The sequence below is a fragment of the Monodelphis domestica genome, chromosome 2 (assembly GCF_027887165.1).
Source record: "Monodelphis domestica isolate mMonDom1 chromosome 2, mMonDom1.pri, whole genome shotgun sequence".
NCBI classification, from domain to species: Eukaryota; Metazoa; Chordata; class Mammalia; order Didelphimorphia; family Didelphidae; genus Monodelphis; species Monodelphis domestica.
This window is the reverse complement of record NC_077228.1, coordinates 287,269,375-287,287,985: the sequence shown is the minus strand read 5'-3', so window position 1 is coordinate 287,287,985 and position 18,611 is coordinate 287,269,375.

Here is an 18,611-nt window from a genome sequence, read left to right as displayed (position 1 = left end):
CCCTGGCTATGTCCCTTAACTTTATTGCCTAACCCTTACCACTCTTCAACCTTGGAACCAATACACAGTTTTGATTCTAAAACAGAACTTAAGGGGTTTTTAAAAAATGAATATTTGGAAGGGGCAGCTCAGTAGACAGAAAGCTAGACATAGACAAGAAAGGCCCTGGGATCAAATCTGAACTTGTGTGATCCTGGGCAAGCACTTTTAACTCCCACATCCTACACTCTTCTGCCTTGAAACTAATATTTATCATCAATTCTAGGACAGAAGATCAGGGTTTAAAAGAGGGGGGAAGAAAAAGGGAAGGAGGGAGGGAGAAAGAGAGAGAAGAGAGAGAGAGAGAAAGAGAGGGAGAGAGAGAGAGAAGAGAGAGAGAGAGAGAGAGAGAGAGAGAGAGAGAGAGAGAGAGAGAGAGAGAGAGAGAGAGAGAGAGAGGGAGAGATTATTTAGATTATTTTATTTTAAAGGCTAAAGCAGCTCCTGTCTTCAGAGAGCTCAGGGAAGACAGGTTCTTCTGTTTTTTACTTGTATAACCTTGGAAAGGTCACCTAAGATTTCTGGACACTTAAGATTTCCCTCAGCTATAAAATGGGGAAGACAAAGCAGAGGATTTAAACAGTCCTTTATAGCTAGATGTCAATGAGTACCACTTTTCCCTGAAAACGTCAAAGGAGGCCGAATAAGTCAGTTGTGTCTTATGCCCTTTCTTTGCAGACAGACTCTAAACTCATTGAGGGTAAAGATTCCATTGTACTTGTATTTACTAATGCCATCCCCTTTCTGCTCAGTGGTTTCCTCAATTGTAGCATAAGGGGCTTGAACAAGAGGGGGGGGGTCTTCCCTTTTTTGGGTCATGGGACCCCTTTGGCAGTCTGTCAAAGCCTGGGAACCCCTTCTCAGAAAAAACCTTGGAAATGCAGAAGATAAAATACAGAAATTTTCAAAGATTTCAAAATACAGTTATCAAAATATTCTTAAAACAAGTTCATAAATCTCCACTTAAAACCCCCTGGCCTGGATGCCCTCAAAGAGTCTGAGATTCTCTAAGGCCTTTCTACTCCTAACAGTCTATGATTCTAGTAATCTAATAATGAGATTACGGGCTGGGGGCTGGGGGAAGGGCTCTAGAGGAGAATGACCCCTGTACTCTACAGTAACTCCCAGGACCGGGTTTTTGTGTTAATACAGCATATATTTGCATCTTGCATATTGATTTGAATGAATTTGCATGTCAGCCCCTGAGCTCCCCAGGATGTCACATGCAATCTAATTTCATCAATTACTGCAAACAACATCTATTACATTCAAGATCCTACTCAGGACTCCTGGAAAAGATGAGGAGAATGTCTGGCTTTCTGGCACAGCATCTTCTAACCCATTGCCAATTAGCCAGGAGAGGGGCAATGCCCACCTGCCTGCCTGCCAGCCAAGAGTATTGGGCTCCATAGTCCAGGAGTAAGGGAGTATTCCTCCTGGCCCTGGACATTTCATCCAAAGACAGTAATAGTAATGATAAACAACCCCCCTGGATTGCTTTAAAGTTTTAAAAATAATTTACATACATGGCCTCATTTAATCCTCTTAGTAACCTTGTAAAGGAAGTGATGGAGATATTATTCTCTTTCTCTATTCCTTGCCCATAAAAAAAAAGAGTCCCAATTGGGCAGCTAGGTAGCTCAGTGAATTGAAAACCAGGCCTAGAGAAAGGATATGCTGAGACACTGGGCAAGTCATTTATTTAACCACAATTGCCTAGATGTCCTCACCACTCTTCTGCCTTAGAACCAATACCCAGAATTGATTCTAAAATGGAAAGTAAGGGGAAAGAAGAAAGGGGGGTGGGAAAGAAAGAAAGAAAGAAAGAAAGAAAGAAAGAAAGAAAGAAAGAAAGAAAGAAAGAAAGAAAGAAAGAAAGAAAGAAAGAAAGAAAGAAAGAAAGAAAGAAAGAAAGAAAGAAAGAAAGAAAGAAAGAAAGAAAGAAAGAAAGAAAGAAAGAAAGAAAGAAAGAAAGAAAGAAAGAAAGAAGGGAAGGAGGGAAGGAGGGAAGGAGGGAAGGAATGAGCTGTCACCTATTACAGAAAAATATCTATATTATTGCCTCAGACCCCAAGGAGTTAATTCACAGACTTCTTTGCATATGATTTATACATGATTCATTTACTGTCAAAATGCACCCAAAGCCCTGGAGCCTGGGTTTCCTTCATCCTGGAGTTTTTTGCTTCTCCCCTGCCCAAAGCTGTTCTTCGGGACCCCCCAAAGCCCAGTCCTCACAATCCACCCTCCTTCCCCAGGGCCCTACCCATCCCCACTCCCCCTCCCCTCCCCCAAAAAAGCTAAAAAAGACTAGCTGGGCTCTCCTGGGCTCTCCCCCTGACCTGGGTTTCCTTCCCAGGGCCAAGAAGCTAGGTGCCCAGATGTGCTGACTCCTGTCTCTAGGATTCCCTTCCTGGGCTGTGGGACAGCCCCATGTGGGAGCCCCAGGGCCTGGGAAGGAGCCAGTGCCCTCCCTTGACCTCTCCTCCCTTCCCCCTCTACACCCAGGGCCGGATCCCAGGACTGTGTCTCCATGCATCTGGGGGGTCTGGAGGGGGCAGCTTTTTGAACGGCTCCAATCTGGCTCAGGCCCTAAACCCTCCGGAGAGTCAGTAAACAAAGCAGGTTTTCCTCACTTAGGCAACCCGAGCTGGGGTTCGTAATGCCATGCCACACACACACTCACTCCTGCCGCCATCGCCTCCCCCAGCACATGCGCCACATCGCACGTGCCCCCCTGCACTCACACACTCAGCCCCACATGCACACCCGGCCCCGGCCACACAGTACACACTCAGCGTTGTACATACCGTCTCTCTCTCTCTCTCTCACACACACACACACACACACACACACACACACACACACACACACACACACACACACATTGCAGACGCACAGTCCTGCCCTCTCTCACCCAGAGGCCTGAGCATGTGTCATTGTTGTCGTTTCAGTCCCGTCTGACTCTTTGTGACCCCACTGGGGGGCTTTTTCTGACAGACATATGAGTGGTTTGCCATGTCCTTCTCTAACACATTTTACAAATGAGGAAACTGAGGCGAACAGAGTTAAATGATTTGCCTGGGGTCACACAGCTAGTAAGGGTCTGTGCTGGATTTGAACTCAAGCCTTCTGACTCCAGGTCTAGGGCTCCTCTGACTGTGCTGCCTAGCTGCCCTATACCAGTCATGTACACACACACACACACACACACACACACATACACACACACATGTTTTTTTAACCTTTACCTTCCGCCTTAAAATCAATACTGTGTATTGGTTCCAAGGTAGAAAAGAGGTAGGGCTAGGCAATGGGGGTTAAGGGACTTTCCCAGGGTCACACAGCTAGGAATTTGAACCTAGGACCTCCCATCTCTACGCTTGACTCTCCATCCACTGAGCTATCCAGCTGCCCCCACATATATTAATTCACACATTTACTCATGCCCAGGCTCACTCACCTATGGACTACATACACATCTAGAAAACTTCTATCCCTACAACTGACAATACACAATGTGTGAAGGCATCGAGGTGGCACCATGGATGGAGTGTCAGCCCTGGAGATGGGAGCTCCTGGGTCCAAATCCTGCCTCAGACACTTCCCAGCTGTGTGACCCTGGGCCAGTCACTTAACTCCCATTGCCTAGCCCTTGCCACTCTGTCTTAGAACTGATCTTAAAACAGAAGACAAGGGGTTTTTTTTAAATACACAATGAGGGGGTGATAGTGGGGCTCATCACATTGATAGTGGTTGTTACCGGTATGAGTTTGTGCAGGCGCGCATGCATAAACTCACACACAAGGAGAAGCTCACAGGCATTTGTGTGGGCACAAAAATTAAGATGGGGCAACTGGGCTTTGCACACCTCTTTCTCGAAGTATTCCTCCAGCCCCATCTCCCCCTGCTCTGGCCTCTCCTCGTCCCTCTCCAGGGTCCCGCCGTCATTGGTGTCCTTCTCCTGTCTCAGACTCCTCTACTCCCTTCCAGGCATTGGGGGGACCCCTGACGGGGCTGTAGAAGGACAGCTGGACTCTACTGGGGTGCTCCCTGGCCTAACTGCCCTCAGGCTGACTGTCCTCCGCTCCCGCATCCCCTGCTGCATTGTCTCTGAGCACAAACATTCCTCCTGGTATCTTTGCACACACATTGAGTCACCTACCCCAAGAGGTGAACATGCACGGGGAGAAACACGCACACCTCTTCCCATGAGCTAGGGCAGGGAATCTAGGACACCCATTTCAAGAATCTGGCTATTTGCTGTTGTCCCCTCCGAAGGCCAGCAGGAATAGCTGCCAGAAAGAAGCAAGAACCCTCAGCCACCCTCAGGGCCATTCCGCTGCCTTTCTGGTCTTTTCTTGCCCTTTCCCAGCTTCCCGCCTTTCCCTCTAGGGCTGAAGAAGGGGACTAGATGGAGAAGGAGATAGAAGGAGGTCACTCTTCCCAGAACCCTTTGTCTTCCATGAGCCAACGCCAACCCCTATTATCATCTGACTTATTGCTTTATCTCCAGTTGACATCTGGGCTGAGATGCCTGTTGTGTCAAAGAGGCCCACCAGGGAAACAGGTTTGCTAAATCTTAGCTTGGGGAAAGCCTCCCAGGGGTCTGTTTAGGCAAGTTTTCCAAAGATCCCTGGCTGGCTCAGCAGTTCCCTAGGCTGAATTTGGAGTCAAATCTCAAGGGGTGGTCAAAAGGCATTGACTCCTAGATCTCTTTGTTCTTCCTAATTGTATGCCACAATGATCTGGCTTCCAGCTTGCTAAGTGCAAGCACTTCTCCACCTCTATCTCCATCATTATCCCTGCTCTTCACCATCGCCATTGCTCTCCACACCATCCTCATCATTGCCATCATGAGTCTAATCATCATCACTACCATCCCATCAATTACCATCCCCATCAGTCTCATCCCCATTGTCACCATCAGCACCAGCAGCTTCCCCATCCCCATCATGACCATGGCAACCTTCACTAAGACCATCACCATCATTATTAGTATTACCATGAATTGAAATAGCTTAGAGTACCATCAAATTCAAATAGAAATGGGGCCACAAAATGGTATATAAAGATTCCTTTGGCTATATTGACCTAGAAAACCATATATTGACATTATCTAGGGGGCAGCTGGGTTGCTCAGTGGATTGAGAGCCAGGCTTAGAGATGGGAGGTCCTGGGTTCACATCTGACCTTAGACACTTCCTAGCTGTGTGATCCCAGGGAAGTCACTTGACCCCCCATTGCCTAGCCATTACCTCTCTTCTGCCTTGGAACCAATACACAGTATTAATTCTCAAGACGGAAAGGAAGTGTTAAAAAACATTATCTATATTCTATTGTATTTTATTAAATATTCCTCAATAATGTTTTAAAAACCTTTACCTGCCATCTTAGAGTCAATATTGTATATTGGTTCCAAAGAAGAGTGGTAAGAGCTAGTCAGTGGAGGTTAAGTGGCTTGCACACAGTCATATAACTATGAAATATCTGAGGTCATATTTGAATCCAGGACCCCCTGTCTCTAGACAATCTCTCTCTCAATCTCTGAGCTACCCAGCTGCCCTCTCCAATAACATTTTTATATAGTTTAGTCACATTCTAGAGTGTAGCAATGTCCCAATGAACAGTATGCTTGTCATCTCTGGCTTAGTGGTTAAAATGACAGATCCAGAGTTAAAAAAAAAAAGAAACCATTTTATTTATAGCAGCAATTTTTATGATGACAAAGAATTGGCAATTGTCCATCAATTGGAGAATGACAGAACACGTTTCAGTATATGTGGATAATGGAATGCTATTGTGCTATAAGAAATGATGAAGCAGGATGATCTAAAAAAAAAACCTGGGAAGACTTGTATGAACTGATGCAAAATGAAATGAGCAGAACCAGGAGAATACTGAACACTGTAATAGCAATATCTTATGATGATCTGCTGTGAATGACTTCGCTCTTCTCAGCAGTACTTTAATGAAAAATGCTATCAATCGTCAGAGAAAGAACCGATGGAGTCTGAATGCAAATTGAAGCATATTATTTCTAACTTATATTTTGTGTGTGTTTGGAGGGGGAAGTCTATGTTTTCTTTCACAACATGACTGTTAATAGAACTATGTTTTGCATAACTGCACATATATAACCTATATTGAACTGCTTACCATCTCAGGGAAGGAGGAGGGAGAATGGAGGTAGAGAATTTGAAACTCAGAATTTTTAAAAAATGATCACTTTGAAAATGAAAATTTTCAAATGAAAATTTTTGCTTCATTTTCTTTGTTTTTTCATATGTGTCTTCTTCCACAACATAACAAATATAGAAGTCTGTTTTGTATGATAAAAGAATAGAAAACCTGATTTTGAATCCAGATTCAAACCTTTACTATACAAATAATTTAACCTCTCTCATCCTCGATTTCTTCATCTGTCAAATGAGGATAATAATAGCAACTACCAGAGAGAAAGCTAGATGACTTGGTGGCTGAGAGCTAGGCTTCGAGAGAGAAGGTCCTAGGTTTAAATCTAGCCTCAGACACCTCCTAGCTATGTGACCCTAAGCAAATCACTTAACTCCCATTACCTAGCCATTTTCAATCTTCTACCTTGGAATCAATACACAGTATTAATTCTAAGATGGAAGGTAAGGGTTTAAAAAATAAGAACAGCATCTACTTCACAGAACTGCTATGAAGAATGAATGAGGCGTGGCATAAATATCATTAGCCAGTGCTGTTATCAACATCACCATTATCACCATCATCATCATCAGTTTGCAGGATAGGATTTCCCATACCATCATTCTAAGATGTTTGCAGAGCAATTCCATGAGGATGGATTCCATGGGCATGGGTGTTTCTTGTAGAGAAGAGGGTCCTTCCTCATCTAAGACAACACAGACAACAATCACTTATCCAAAACTAAAGAGCAGAAATATTAGCCAATGATCTCAATAAGTAGTGTGGTCTTTATGTACTGGTCAGATTAAGAGAAGGTATTTTAGGGCTCAAAAGTATAAAAGTAAGGAGAAAAGAGTCAGGGGTGCCCAATATATTTATATATTTATTTTTATATGTTATTTATATATAATTTCTTATATAAGTAATTTATATGTAAATATAAAATATACAGAGAGAAGCAAGGAGAAATTGCCCTCCAATAAATCATGGAACACTTCTTTGAGGAGAAAGTGACTTGGACCAGAAGCTGCTAACTCGTTTGGCTTGCCTCCATGAAAATGAGAAAGGGGAAAAGGAAAGGTCAGGATGAGGAGAGCCTGAAGAAGCATTGTTACACCTTCCTGCTTAATCTTGTGCGTCACCCAAGGGGCAGACCCCTCCCTGGCAGTGGCCAGAGGGACAGTGAGTCCAGGTTAGTGCATACAGGGTGGCAGGAGGCCTTTGATCTGCCCTAGCCAAATGATGTCTGCCTTTCCTTTGGTTGGCTGGAGGCTGCCTCCATTGTTTCCCAGCTCATGTTGATCTTGTTAGAGCAGTCAGGGCTCTCAAGTGTGGTTTGGCACTAAAGTCCATCCTTGGCATGGCTCTAGGGGCTGCTTCTCCAAAGGGGCCAGGACTGCATCTTGGGATCTAGACCTATTTAAAGTTAAGCTTCCAGCATGAGGTGGTACTTCACAGGTCCCTATCCCAAGAAGGGGATCCCTGACCCTCTTTAGAGACACCCCAAACCCAAATCGCTGCTGCATCTTCTATTCCCAGTGGGCCACCGGTTCCTGGAAGGTGTATGAGTAAAGGGCAAAGCCTTAAGCAATATTTGTGGCAGGATGAGGGATGGCTGGCTATAGTACAGCCTAGAAAAGTCTTTGCCCTCTGCCTCAGAATGAAGTCATGATAGCGAGTGCTCCTCTGGCACCCTTGGACCTTATATGGCACTTCATTTGGCACCTCTCTTGGGTGCCTATCAGGCAATGATAGGTATTATGGCTGCCTTATCTCCCCCTAAGATTCATGAGTACAGGGACCTTTTGAGTGAATAAATGAATCTCTAAATGTCACTGGTGACATCATAGCAAAATCATTAGTGATGTCAATCTGCTGATTATTCACACTCACCCTTTTCTTTCCCTCTTTGCTTCCCTCTGACACACACACACACACACATTCATTCAAGTTTTTTTATTTTATTTATCTTTATCTTTATTTTTATCTTTATATTATATTTATAGTAATATTGTACAACATAAATTTTTTTTATTTTTAAAACCTAGTAAAAACTAAGACAAAAGGGCTAGGCAAATAGGGCTTGGTGACTTGCTCAGAGTCACATAGCTAGGAAGTGTCTGAGTTCAGATTTGTAGCCAGGACCTGGCTCTCTATCCACTATGTCACCTAACTGCCCTTAGACAAGTTTTTATTAAGGATTACCTACTATGTACTAGAGCAGGTAAGTGGTACAACGGATAGAGTAAGGAGCCTGCAGTCAGATAGACATGAGTTCAAATTTGACCTCAGATACTTAGTAGCTATGAGACCTTGGCCAAATTGCTTAACCCTGTTTGCCTCAGTTTCCTCATCTATAAAATGAGCTGGATAAGGAAACTACAAACCACTCCAGTGTCTTTGCCAAGAAAACCCCAAACAGAGTCACGAAGAGTCAACGCAACTGAAATGATGGAACAACAACCTACTTTGTGCCCAGCTCTGGGGTAGATCCTACAAGTCAAATTAGGACATGGTCCCTAGCTTTGAGGAATTTACAGTCGTATTAGAGAGGCACACATGAATACAATTATTCAAAAGGATCTATGATCTCATCCACTGGGGAGTTCCTTCTTATGATAATTGCAGCTTCTCCAAGTCTGCCCATTCTGTGGAACTCTTGTCCTCCTTCTCCCAAAAGTTAGCCCCAGAGGGTCCACCCAGCATACTAGAGGCCTTTCTACTTTCATCTCCACATCAAGAAAATACCAGCGGAGCAGATGGAAGTCCATCTGCTATGCTTTGTCCTCCCTTGAGACCAGCCCATCTTTTTTTTTTTCCTGTCCTATCACCCCTTAATGACATTCTTTTCTCCTAACTTTTGGAGCTCCTCATTGGTTCTATGTCACCGTCTGCTCACCCTTGTTGCCCTCTCTGGGATGATCTTTGGTGTCACACATCCCATTGCCACGAAACAACCTGGAGGAAATGTTTCTATTGAAAAGATGGGTCTTTGTCTTCAGGAGAATCTTCATGTCAGTAAAAGTGCTTTAGAATCTCTCCAAAGCAACCCAACCCATGGTTTGTCCTATTCACCTCTCGCCCCAAGATCACTGTCAGTGGTACTTTCTGTCCCAGACCTACCTCCTGTTGGACAAACTCTATTGTGTGGGATTCAGATGAATGTTGAAATCAAGACAATATACATACTTCATCCATTTGGTCATTTATGGAAGGACAGGCTGGAGTCCTTTGAGTGATTATAGATCTCTTTGGAAGGCTCTACAACATCTTTTTTTTTTCTTAATTAAATCAAGTCTACCTGCTAAGACAAACTCAAGAACTATATGATCACAACAAAACACTTTTTATACAAAGTAAAAAGAAATTAATTATTCATGGGTAGACCAAGCCAATATGATAAAAATGACAATTTTACCTAAATTACGTTACTTTGATGCCATACCAATCAAAAATTATTTTATAGAGCTAGAAAAAAAGTAATGCATCTGGAAGAATAAATTAAATCATCCTTAATTCTCATCTCTGCAGCATCTCAGGGCTTGATGCAACCCATTCCATGTTTTCAGTGATCAGGAACATTTAGAGGACCTCACTGACCATAGGGAACACCTTCTTGACCTGGACACTGGCTCTCTTCTATCTCTTTGGCAAGTATGCATCTCTCTATTTCATGGTTCACCTGATGTTTATTATTAGAGGGTCATTAACTAAGGTTATTGCTGTTGTCACAGTTTCAAATGAACTTGATCTTGATATATGGATGGGAGACATCATTTTTTTAGACCCTTACCTTCTGTCTTAGTATCAGTTTGAAGGCTGAAGAACAGCAAGGGCTAGGCAATTGAGATTAAGTGACTTGCCCAGGGTCACACAGTTAGGAGGACAGATTTGAACCTAGGACCTCCTGTCTGTAGACCTGGCTCTCAATCCACTGAGCCCCCTCATTACTCCCATAGATGCATTTTTTATGGAATTTTAAATTAGTCTCACCATTCTAAAATGCGATTTGTAACTCTACTCCCAAAGTCCCTGAGCTTTGCTTACCCTCTGAGTCATTGATAACATTACCGGGCGCATACCCCAAAGAGGTCAAAGACAATGAGAATATGACCACTGGAACAAAAAATGTATGGCATCACTTTTTGCTATAGTAAAGAACTGGAAGGAAAGAGGACATCCATTGCCTGAGGAAAGACTGAACAAACTGTACTATGTGAATATATGGAATGGAATATTTTTGTGCGGTAAGAAATGATGAGTATGAAGGATTTAAAAATACAGAAAGGCTTGTACGAACAAGCAGCACAAAATGAACCAAGAGAACAATTTACATGATGACTACAATAATGGAATTGAAAACAGCTTTGGAAGACTTCAGATCTCTTATCAATGCAACGATCAATCCTGACTTCAGAAGACTGATGATGAAGCATTCTTTCTATCTCTCCGTAGAGAGGTGATGGACTAGGGGTACATGTAAAGACATAGACACTGTGTCAATGTGTTTCGCTTGACTATACTTACCGAATTCAAGAGAGGGCCTCTAATTCTGGATTCTACATAGAGGGAGGACTTTCACATTCTATAAGTACAACAAATCTTAAATTTTCTACATTTCCCAGGCATTGTGATACAGGAAAGAAGCATTCCATTTTTGAATATAGTTTAAGGTTTTCAAAAGCCTGTTTATTCCCTTCTAATACAATTATAAATACAAATGATATTTGGCAGGGTTGGATGGCGAGGTGGTAGATATTAAAAATGAAAAGAAAAAAAGGAGCATTGATGAAATATTTTAAACATACGTAGAAAAGGGCAGAAATTTAAAAAGAATACAATCGGGGAAATTTTAATATTGCTGTGTTACATTTAAAACATACTTTTAAAAAACTATATATAATGGATAGTCATCATTTTGTATAGAATACTCTATGGTTCTTATTGTTCATTAAAATGTTCCTATTTGCTAAATTTGTTAAATTAATCATTTTAAAAATTATAATTTCTAAAAGTCAATCTCACTCACTTCCATGGGTTCAACGAGTCCCAAATCTATATGGCCAGGACTGATCTCTCCCTTGAGCAATCCTAACTCTAATCTTTTATCTGTAGCTAGGTATCACAGTAGATAGAACCCCAGGTCTGCAGTCAAAATGACCTGGGTTCAAATCTGTCCCCAGACACTGCCTAGTTGTGTGACCCTGGGCAAGTCACTTAGCCCCCATTGCCCAGCCTGTACCACTTTTCTGCCTTAGAACCAATACACAGTATTGATTCCAAGACAGAAGGTAAGGTAAGTATGGATTCTAAGGCAGAAGAGCTTTAAGGGTTAGGCAATTGGGGTTAGTGATTTGTCCAGGGTCACAAAGCTAGGAAGGGTCTGACACCAGATTTGAACCCGGGACCATCCATCTCCAGGCCTGGCTCTCTAGAGATCCACTGTGCTTCCTAGCTGCCCTGAATGAAAGCTTTTTGATCAGTCTCCCTGACTCCAGTATCTCGCTTGTCTAAACCAGACTTCTTACAACTTCCAAAATAATCCTCCTGATGCACTCCCTTCTTAAAAGCATTCAATGGCTCCCTGTAGCCTATAACACATATTTATTACATACTTACTGCACCTGGCATTGTGCCAGGCCCTGGGTGAGACACAAACCTAAAAAAAACACCATAGTCTTTGCCTTCGTGAAGCCTATGATCTAGTAAGAGAACGAGACTCAAACACAAATAATTCTAACATACAGCATCATATGATAATTACATCATTAAACACGCTAAGTGAAGTCCCAGGGAAACATTAACATTAAAAAAATTAATTAACATTTTAACAATCATTAACAAAGGGGAGTCAATAAGACTTCAGGGAGGAATAACGTTTGACCTTAGTTTCCACAAACAGGTAAGAGACGAGCAGCTGAAGAAGGGGAGGGATAAGCCTTTCGATCAGTGTGAATAAAATCTTTAAGCCTCAAGAACAGTTTAATTGGGGGATAAAGTACACAGAGTGGGTAAGATGAGATCAGGCAGGAAAGGTGAGGTGAAGGACCTTGGATGTCAGGCAAAGCAGTCTGAATCATGAGGGCCAACAGAAGAACAAACTATTTACGTTCTAGTTCCTGAGCTTTTCCTCTGTTAATTATTTCCTATTTGTCCTGTTAGCTTGGCTTCCTATGTATTTGTTTGCATGTTGTCTTCCCCATTAGACTGTAAGTTCTTTGTGGGCAGGGGCTATCTTTTGCCCCCTTTTTTTAATCCCCCAAATATTGTCTGGTGCATAGTAGGCACTTAACAAATGTTTATTAATTGATTGATTGATTGATTGATTGATTGATCTAGGAGTCAATAGGGACCCAGTGAAAGTTTTTGAGCAGAAGCATGATATGACCAGATCAATACATAAGGAAAATTATTCCAGCAGTGATATGAAGAATAGATCAGGGGCAGAAAGACCTGTTAGGAGACTGCTGTAATAGGTCAGGAAGATGTTAATGTAAGCTTATGATAGGGTCATGACAATGAGAATAGAGAAAAGGAGGCAGAGGCAAGAGGAGAATCAAAAAGACTTGGAGGGGCAGTCTGGAGCAGTGAGGTGGCTCAGTGGAGAGGGTGCCAGGTGTAGAGATAGGACATCATGGGCTTAAATCTGACCTCAGATACTGTCTAGCTGTGTGACCCTGGGCAAGTCACGTAACCCCCATTGCCTACACCTTACCACTCTTCTGCCTTGGAACCAATAAACAGTATTGGTTTTAAGGTGGAAGGTAAGGTTTTTAAAGAGAAGGGGGAGGGAGGAAGAGAAAGAAGGAGGAGGAGGAGGAAGAAGAAGGAGGAGGAGGGAAGGAAGGAAGGAAGGAAGGAAGGAAGGAAGGAAGGAAGGAAGGAAGGAAGGAAGGAAGGAAGGAAGGAAGGAAGGAAGGAAGGAAGGAAGGAAGGAAGGAAGGAAGGAAGGAAGGAAGGAAGGAAGGAAGGAAGGAAGGAAGGAAGGAAGGAAGGAAGGAAGGAAGGAAGGAAGGAAAGAAAACCATTTATTTACTTCTGAACATTTTGTGCCTCATTAGAATGTAAGCTTCAATACATTATGCCAAAAAATGCTTAGTAAATGTGTGTTAAATTTAATTAAATTAAGAGGTTGGGGGGGAGGGATAAAGTGTCATAAAGGAATAATCAGTGAAATAGGGGAAGAGAATGAATATTTATACAGAACCTACTATGTGTCAGGCTTTGTGCTGAGTATTTTTACAAATATTATCTCCTTTGATCCTCATCTGTGAGGTAGGTACTATTATTATCATCATCCCCATTTTATAATAGAGGAAACTGAGGCAAACAGAGAGAGGTTAAGTGTCTTCCTCAGAGATATCCAGTAAGCAAGTGTTTGAAGTTGGATTTGAGTTCAGATCTCCCTGTCTCTAAGCTCAACACATTTTCCATTGCACCACCAACTACCTCCATAAAAGAACTAGGACAGGATACCACTGAAACCAAAGGAGGAGAAAATATTCATCCATTTTAAGAATGTCAAAAGCCACAGAGAGAGAATGAGGACTACAGAGGAACTCCTAGATTTGGAAGTCATTGGTGAACTTTAAGAAAGCAATTTCATTAAAGTATAGAAGATGAGGGGGCAGCTGGTAGCTCAGTGGATTGAGAGCTAGCCCTAGAGATGGGAGGTCCTAGGTTCAAATCTGGTCTCAGACACTTCCCAGCTGTGTGACCCTGGGCAAGTCACTTGACCCCCATTGCCTAGCCCTTACCACTCTTTTGCCTTGGAGCCAATACACAGTATTGACTCCAAGATGGAAGGTAAGGGTTTTAATTTTTAAAAAAAGTATAGAAGATGAAATCTCAGTAGTAAGGGGTTCAAGAGAGAATGGGTCATGAAAAAGAGACACTAGGTGCAGACAATTACAAAAGACTCCTGCACAAAAGTACAGAGATGGAATTTAAAAAAGGATATAGTAGAAATGGATAACAATGAATAGCATATACAGTATTATGAAAGAAGAGAAAAAAACATTTTGGACTAGAGTAGTCAAGGAAAGTTTAATTTAATAAAGAAGGGTTTGAATTGGTTTTTCCTAATCAGAAGTAGGAAAAGTCATCTCTCTGTCTCTGTCTCTGTCTCTGTCTCTCTCTCTGTCTCTCCCTCCCTCTCTACCTGCCTCTCTCTGTCTCTGTCTTTCTCTGATTCTTTCTCTCTCCACCTTCCTCCTTTTTCTCCCCCTCTCTTCTCCCCTCCCTTCCTCTTCTCATCCTCTAGTCAACCCCCTCCCAGCTTCATATATAAATATATCTCCTTTTAGGTGCCAATGTATTTCTGAAAAACTAAGTATAATTTTAATGGTATTCATATAAGGTAATTAATCAAGTGAGTGTTGAATCAATTTGATGTGAGGAAATTACAAGATGTTGGCCTTTGTTTAGAAACATGTGGAGGCAACTCCTCATGGAGTATGGGCAAGTCCATTGGCACCTTTTGCCAATAGAAAACTAGGAACATCCTGATAATTGGTTGTTGACTGAAGCTGAAAGGAATGGAATCTTGTCTGAGAAGCTACTCTTCTCTCTAGTCTATAAAAGTGCTCTATCACTTGCTCTCTTCGATTTTGAGAAGACAGACCGAGGCATGGCTGAGGGGACCCGCATTGTAGTAGGAAATGGAAAATTTCTACCCATGCGTGATTTTCACTCCACCCCTGATCCCCACCCCTACCACCCTGGAAACAATTGATGTCAACTTGTAGCAGAAGCACTTGGCAGAGGTAGTCATGTGCTTGTACATGGCTTGAGAGGGGAAGTCATAAACAATGTTCATAGATTCCAAATTCCTGTGTGGAACAGAGATTTTGAATTCCCCTGGCAGTGTGATCATGTAATCTAGCATAATAGTTAGAGAAAGGAAATTTACTAGAAATTACTAATTCTGGGTGTTGCCTTGTGGGTAACCCTAAGATTAAGAGTTCCCAAACTCAAGATTTCAGGAATCAGCACTTCTAAAAAGAGAAGGAAGTTTCCTGATCTAGTACGTACTTTAGAGAAAGAGGAGGCTCATCTGCCCAGTTTGTGGGTAGCATCATAGTTGGAAAGTAAATCTAGTGAATTAGTTATTCACCTGGTGCAGGTCTAATGGGATGGAGATTGCATATTTGGAAGCTACCAAAGTATATTTCCTGGAGCAGTCAGAACCACAGGCTAAGTATTATGAGTCTTGGACTTCTTAGGGATCTGTGGGAAAGAGGAACTCGCTGAAATGTCAGAAGGTAACCCCCAGGTCAACCACAGGTTGAAATCTCTTCCAGGAGCTAATTAATGGGCTATTAGAGTATTTTATGTATGTCTTTATCTGCTTACAGATTTCTATGAATCTTTTGAATGATTTGTGTTTTCTGTAGATTAAAATAAAAGCTGTCCTAAAGCATCATCGGGGTGGCTCAGTGGATTGAGTCAAGCCTAAAAACAGGAGGTTTGGGGTTCCAATCTGACCACAGACACTTCTAGCTGTGTGACTCTAGGCAAATCACATAACCGCCATTGCCTAACCCATACTGCTTTTCTGCCTTGGAACCAATACACAGTATTGGTTCTAAGAGAGAAGGAAAAGACTTTTTAAAAAATAAAAATAAAAGCTGTCCTGTACTAGATATACTTATAGTACATTGAATGATTGTGCAGGAGCCGGAGATTCTTTTGCCCATATTTAAAGAAACCTAGATAAAAGCCAAATTCTGAGTTTATTATGAGATTTTCCTGGAAGAACTCCAACTAAAGACAATGATCCAAAGAAAGAGAGAATTACCTTCTAGGGATCATCCCTCAAGATTGGATCCAGGCCATGTGAGCCCAGAGTCTTGGGGCCACAGATAACATCTGAAATACATTAGAAGAGAGCTTACAATTAAAGGGAACTGCCTAATTTATGTTGGATACATTTCAGTCTTTCCACAGAATATTCTCTATAGCAGACCACAGTCACAGGAAAATCATCATCATCATTTTCCATAAAGTGCCTACTATGTGCCAGGCACTGTACAAAGCACTTTGTATCTCATTCAATCCTCACAACTTTGGAGACTATATGCTATTATTATTCCCATTTTGTAGATGAAGGAACTGAGGCAAACAGAAGTTCAGGGATTTGCCCAAGGTCATATAGCTATAATAGAACATAGATTTAGACCTTTAAAGAATCTTGGGTAATCTAGACCAATTCCCCCATTTTACAGATAGGGAAAGGAATTCCCAGAATATTAATTTGCCCAAGGTAGTTTAACAATTAGAAGCACTGTTAGGCTCAAGGGTTTGGGACTCTGCACCTTCTCCCTCTCCATTAAAGGTTCCTTCTACTCTGAACCCACGCATTCTAGACCAGGTTAAGTCCTGGAGGAACCTGACAACCTAAAAGAAGAGTACTCTTTGGCCCATTCCCCTTTCCAATCTCCCCAGCCCACAGCTCTGGAGGAAACTGCCTAAAGCTTAGGTTTAACTCAGAGTTGGGGTGTCCTCCAAAGGGAAGAAAAAAAAGGTGTTCATTGCACAGTATCAATCAGGCAAAGGACAGCTATTTATTTCCTCTATCACACAGAAGACTCACAAGCTTGAGTTGAACAATATTCAGAAACATAACTATTATATTCAGTATGCATTGTCAGAGACATAAACAATGATAATACCCAAGATGTCTTGACCCAAATATCAGAACACAAAGCAGTTTGCAGGATTATTAAATAGGCATTGTTATATTTCCCTTCAGTTCTGCACTGCCCAGATAACTCTCTTCAGATCCTTGACTATTGGCAAGCTAGTCCAAGTCTTGGGTGTTCTCTAGCTGATGATTATCCTCTATAAGAAGTACTGAGGTAGCTGGGTGGTTCAATGGACAGAAAGCCAGGTCTGAAAGTGAGAGGTCTTGGGTTCAAATCTGGCCTCAAACACTTCCTAGTTGAGTGACCCTGGGCAAGTCCCTTAACCCCCATTACCTAGCCCTTACCACTCTTCTGTCATGGAACCAATACACAGTATTAATTCCAAGACAAAAGGATAAAGGATCACTCCTTTATCCCCTCTCTGGAACATGTACTTGGCACATACAGGTTCAAGAAAAGAAGATATTCAGAGGTGACGCTACTCCTCTTTTTAAGGTCCACCAAGTCATTACCTCCTCCTACTGAGGAGGGAATAAAAGGATTGCTCTTCCATCATCAAAGTGCAATTGCCAGCTGTCCTAAATTTTGTCTTGCCACTGGACTTCGATGACTCTAGAAGAGAGGGTGAGTTGACTGACTTTGTGCAATTCTTCCTACTTAAATCCAATTCATGAGCAAGTCATCACTCCATCATCAGTTCTCTTCAAAAAATGAATGACAAAAGGACAGCTTTATGGGTCAGTGGATAGAGAGCCAGGTCTGGAGTCAGGGGGACTTGGGTTCAAATCTGGCCTGAGACACTTCTTAGATGTGTGACCCTGAGCAAGTCACTTACCCCAATTGCCTAGCCCTTACATGCTCTTTGGCCTCAGAACCAATACTCCTTATTGCTTCCAAGACAGAAGGTGTTGGTTTTAAAAGCCAACAAAGGACAATTAACAAGCTCAAGTCCTTCAATGCTGAGTCACATGTATCTGTCTGAAAGCATCATGCAACTTCATGGTCCCCAAAATACCTAAGCAATGAGCCATCAAGCCTGATCAGTCAGAAGCAGGCAAGACATAATAGGTGATGGAGCTTACTTCTTCCGCAGAAGAATCAATCCCTAGCAGTGGGATTTCAGACATTATTAAGTAGATCCCTATGAGGCAAGATTTTGGAAGGCATCAGGGATCTCATCAATTCCACTGACTTGATTTCCAAAAACTATTTACCCTAAGGAAGCAATGTTTCTTCCCATTCTAGGCTGAAGAAGTAAACCCAGAGAAAGAAAAGCCTTAGCCTTTGACCAGCTAAACATCCAGAGCTGAAGCACTCTGCCCAAGATATTCTTTCATTTTCTACACAGTCAATCCATTTAAAGACCTCTACTTCCCAGGAACATTGGCAGCTGCACAAAAGGCAGTAAATGTCAGGAACTGTCTTAGAAACTTGCCCAATCGACCTACAATGATGCAATTGATGAGTTATAAGGAGTAAAATCCTAATGTGTTTATTATTTATTGATTATTCAGAAGCATTTGACCAAGAAGAATATGTGGCTATAAAGTTTTGGTTTTCTACTCTTTTCCAGGAGTCGGAAAGAGAGGAAGAAAAATAAATAAATGTTTGATAATTGAAAGAAAAAAAATGTTTCATACAGGTTTAAAAGCTCTCCCCCAAAAAGCTAGGTCCTATGTATAAGCCAAAATCACATGATTCTACAACTACAAAGATAACCTCATTCAGTGATTCTTTGATTAATAATAGTAATCA